This window comes from Orycteropus afer, unplaced genomic scaffold, assembly GCF_000298275.1.
Source record: "Orycteropus afer afer isolate SDZICR_OR568_19922 unplaced genomic scaffold, OryAfe1.0 scaffold00289, whole genome shotgun sequence".
Lineage (NCBI taxonomy): Eukaryota > Metazoa > Chordata > Mammalia > Tubulidentata > Orycteropodidae > Orycteropus > Orycteropus afer.
Window position 1 is genome coordinate 3,520,204 of NW_006921876.1, and position 5,396 is coordinate 3,525,599.

The window sequence follows — 5,396 nt, forward strand, 5'->3', positions numbered from 1 at the left end:
CCCCCAAACAGAGGAGCTGGTGGGTTTGAACCACCAACCTTTTGGTTAGCAGCTGAGCACTTAACCACTGTGCCATCAGGGCTTATTGAATTTCTAAGTACTGGATCATTTATTAGTTATGAGGCCCTTGACAACATGTTTACTTTTTTAAGGTTGCATTTTCTCAAAGGTAAATGGAGATAATATTACATACCTGTTTGGGTTGCTGAGAGGATCAAATGCAGTCATCCAAGTGAAATGCTGAGCACAGTGCCTGGCATGTAACGCATTGATAAATTTCAGCTATTAATTATTATTAACCACTGTCTCCTGGTTTGGCAGTGGAGGGTAAATCAAGAGAGAAGAACAGGTCTTTATAAATGCCTTTCTTAATCACACTCTACTCCACATGAATTAGTGTTCATTGTTAGTCTTTAACTTTTGTAATTTGCTCAATAGTTGCCTAAATGGTCTTCCTATTTGAACCCTCATAGAAGTGTCTTCTGATTATAAACTAGTGGTCAGAGGCTTTTGCCTACTTTGGATTCATTGCACTTGGCCTAGAATCCAGAACATTTTCCCATAGCTTCAGTCTTTGGAAGGCATTTTAGAAATTGTTAGGTCTGGAACTGAACTCACTCCTGTGGCTTCCAGCCAAACAATAGGCATGCATATAGGGTGAACATTTATATCAGGTAGATACACTCTTTGGAGCAATCAATCATGGGAGAACAGAAGGGCAGTGTATGCATAGGGAGATGGGGGGGGGTGGTAGGCAGGAGTGCATGGGTGGGAAAGACACAGGGAAGAGGTAATGATGGGGAGGAAGTGGAAAGAGAATTGCAGTCAATGTCATGAAACAAAATATGTATGACCTGCTGTATGGAAAATGAATTTACTCTGTAAACTTCCACTGAAATCACAATAAAATTTGAAAGAAAGAAATTGTTAGTTGCTTTCAAATCTCCCCCTACTTATTGTGGCCTTATATTCAACAGAGCAAAACGTTGTTCACTCCTGTGCCATCTTCATGATCATGGGTATGTTTGAGCCCCTTGTGACTAAGGACAACTCACTGAGAATTTTCCTCATTCTCCTCAACCCTCTACTTTACCAACATTGTGTCCTTTAGTGATTGGTCTGTCTTAGTGATATGTCTAAAGTAAGCAAGTAGAAGTCTTGCCATCCTCGCTTTTAAGGAACATTCTGGCGAAGTCTGTATTGTTTGTTCTTTTGGCAGTCTGCAGTAAAGCCAGTATTCTTTGCCAACATCTTTGCCAACAGTTCAAATGAATCAATTGTTCTTCTGTCTTCCTTTGTCACTATCCAACTTTCGCATGCATATGAGACAATTGAAAAGACTTTAGAGATTAGCAAGTCCCAATTTTCTTTGTTCACACAGGGGAACTGAGGCACAGAATACGTGGCTTGCCCCACACAGACAGCAGTAGCATGAAAATGATGAGCAATGCAGTGCATGTGCTTTCACAGTTAACCTCTCAGCAGTTGGGGAGACAGGTAGAGACAGGTGTTGCTGTCCCTCAGGGCTATGCTTGGTCCAGTGAAAGTTTTCCAAATACACAGAGGGTGTCAGTTCAAGCTTACATGTGGCCTCCCAAGGCTGACCCCACCTGAGAAGAACCTGTGTGTTCAGCTGGATTCTACTCCCCTGCTGGGGGAGTGGCTGACCTCTAGACCTGCAGGGTCATTTTTTTGTTGCTTTTCTAAACAGCATATTCAGGCCCTGCTTCCTCAACAAGGAGTCTGCTGTCACTTTTGCTCTGCATCTCGACTTAGGGCAAGATGTTAAAGCTTCTTCCTGCATTAGCCATTAATACAATGTTTATATGTAAAAAGGTAGTATTAGAAGATTAAATAGAATATAACCATGCCCTAAAAAATCAACTTACTTCAATTTTTGGTACATCACTTTCCACACATATAGATGATTTTACCTTCTTCTGATCATACATAGGAAGCTCTGGTAGCATAGTGCCTAAGGCACTTCACTGCTAACCAGAAGGCTGGTGGTTCAAACCCACCAGCTACTCCTCGGAAGGAAGGTTAGGCAATCTACTTCCATAGTGATACCGCCTCGGAAACCCAAGGAGGGGTTGCTGAGTCAGGGCCGACTCGACGGCACATGACCACAACAACAACAATCATACATACCTCAGGAAAAAGAGCAGAGAGTTTAACCTATTTTGGCTCCCCTTAATTACTTAGTATTTGCTATAATGTCTGATATAGAGCATGCGCTCAACAGATGATTATTCAATAAATGTTGTTGTTATGTGCCGTCAAGTCGGACCTGACTCATAGCGACCCCTCCTTGGGTTTCCCAGGCGGTATCACTACGGAAGTAGATTACCCAGCCTTCCTTCTGAGGAGTGGCTGGTGGGTTTGATCTGACAGCCTTCTGGTTGCAATCAGGTGCCTTAGGCACTATGCCACCAGAGTTCCTATTGCATAAATATCATTTTATAATATGGTGTTTTCATTTAGTATAATAAGAATGCTTTTCTATATTTTATATTGTTAATAATTATAATTTTTAATAGTTCCATAGTAGCACTGAATCATGATTTATTAAAGCCCACTACCACATCCCAAACTTCCATTAAAGTCCCATTTTCTCAAAGGTAAAATGGAGATAATATTATCCACTGATCTGGGTTGTTGAATTATTCTGGGATTTTGATAGTTCCTTTATTGTTATCGTTCTTGTTGCTTTTACTGTGTTAGATACCATTAGAAACATTTTCATTCACATTGCTTTTAGCTTTAGTTTTGAATGAGTTCCTTAGGGTAAATATTCAAGAATGAAATTACTAAGTTAATGAGGTAAGAAAAACTTCAAGATTCAACATGTATTTTTTGAGGAGTTAATATTTTTTGGAAGAGACAATGTGATTTATGACTTCTCGGATATCTAGCTCTGGAGTGTGCCCAAGTTAGTGATGAGGGGCACAGAAACTGTCTCCAAGAGTCCCCAATTCAGAACTTTTGGAAGAGCCTGAAGATATTTTTTGGGGCCTAGGAACACTAGTGACCAATTCCACAAGGTGGAATAGATCTTTTACTTTCTGAGTGAATAATATAGATTCTGAGTAATAACATAGACTAGTAACAGAAATGACACCTTTTCTCCCATATCCTGAAAGAAAACCCAAAAAACAAAATACCTGTCAGAACACAGTCTCTGAGATGCAGCATAGCTCCAGACAGTTCTTGCTCTGATGTTGACTGAGATTTTGAGATCTCAAAGCCTATAGGAGATCATTTGCTTCCCTAAAAAATTACCACAAATTTAGTGGCTTAAGACAACCCAAATTTATTATCTCACAGTTCTGTAGGAGTCTGACATGGGTCTCACTGGGCTAAGATAAAGATAGTTGGCAAGGCTACATTCTTTTCTGGAAACTCTAGGGAAGAATCGGTTTTCTTGCCTTCTCCAGCTTCTAGAGGGCTGCTCAAATTGTACATGGTCAGAAGCCCTTGTAGCACAGTGGTTAAGTGCTTGATTGCTAACCAAAAGGTTGATGGTTTGAACCCACCACCTGCTCTTCGGGATAAAGATGTGGTAGTCTGCTTCTGTAAAGATTTACAGTCTTGGAAACCCTATTGGGAAGTTCTACTCTGTCCTCTAGGGTCACTATCAGCAGTGGGTTTTGTGCATGGACTATTTCCTCCATCTTCAAAGTCAGCATCATCAAATCTCTCTCTAACCTTTCTCCAGTATTTATGTCTCCCTTGGGTTGTAAGTGGAAAAGTTCTCTGATTTTAAAGGACTCATGATTAGATTGGGCCCATCTGAATAATCCAAGATAATTTTCCCATCTCAAGGTCCTTAACCTTAATCACATCTGTAAAGTCCCTTTTGGCATGTAAGGTAACCAATGGCAGGTTCCAGGGATTAGGATATGGACATCTTTATGGGGAGGAGGGGAGAGTGACATTATTTTGCCTACTACAAGACCTAGCATAGGAAAGATTTTTAAAATTTAAAAAATGATAAATGCATTCATGGAACACACACCATCATTCATTTACATATATAATTAATGACTGAACTGAATGAATCAATTGCAATTCAGTATGAACTCAGATAACTCCTCTTTATCACCCAGTTGTATTCAGAGAAAATTCTCTGGGATGTCACTTAGGCTTTCTATCGTCTTTGACACTAAGTCTGGGCCCACAACTCTGGACCACTGAAACAGCCTATCTTCTTTCCTGTCCAAGTTCCGTACAACTCCCTGCCACTACTGGAAGACAAAGGTGGGACAGAGGCTGTGGCACAGACAAGGCAAGGGGGAAGGAGAGTGGGAGGGAGGCTCAAAAGGTGGACATAGTACCTCACCTCATGAGGTTGCTGACGATGCTCCTGTTTCCCAAGCTCTGTTTACAGGGGTTCTTTCTCACGAGGGCAGCATCTTCTTTCTTGGTGGGCCCTGTCTTTTTGCCTCCCCAGGCTGCTGGATTTTGCTCACCTAGATCTTGTGTTTAGGAAAAGTTTCCCTGGAGAGTAGGCTCTATGATGAATGAATCTGCCAACAGGTATGTATGTATGTGTGTGTCTGTGTTGAAGCAAGATTAGTTTTTGTTATGTGCCGTCGAGTCGAACCCGACTCATGGCAACCCCTCCTTGGGTTTCCGAAGCAAAATTAGATTAGCTGAGTTTTCCCCCCATTCATGTCTAAAATGGATAGACATACAAAGGAGACTAAGGTGGGATATTCAAATTTCTTTATAGAAAGCCTTGAAAGTGAGGTGTGGACTGAGCGAGATCACTGAGTTTGAGGATATGGATCTGACAGCAGCAGCGGTAGCAGGTGAATTTCTTTTGCGGTGCTGTGTTGGATTTCTTCTGTGGGGCTATGTGTACCTGAGAGGCAGGACCCATTACAGCGGAATCAGCTTTTCACAGATCATGAAAGCATGTTACAGGTTTCAGACACACCACTAGATGGCAGCCGAGCTTGGGGCTGTCCACAGCACGGGCAATGTAGGCCAAAATCTTGCCCAGCTGAGGCAATCTAAGGCTTCTCAGTGGAGTTGATCCCACCACACATCTGAGGAGGGATATTCAGAGTTCTATCTGATAAGACATATTCACTTCTGCTCCTGGCTTTGCTTGATTCCATTTTGGTTTCCACTATGAGCTAACCTAGGAAGTTTCTGCTCTGTTGCTGGGGACTGCGAAAAGGAAAATACATCTTCTCTGATTTTGTTTACAGGCAGCAGGACCAAATTGAGTTTGAATTTTGATTACTATTTTCTGGGGCAAAGTCCTCTTTGGGCCTCACTTTTTTATTTATAGAATTAAGATAATAATCCCTGCAGTATGGAGTTGTCTCCGAGTGAAATGGAATTATGGGGTGACATGGTGTAGCCTGGCACTTAGTAGGCCGTTT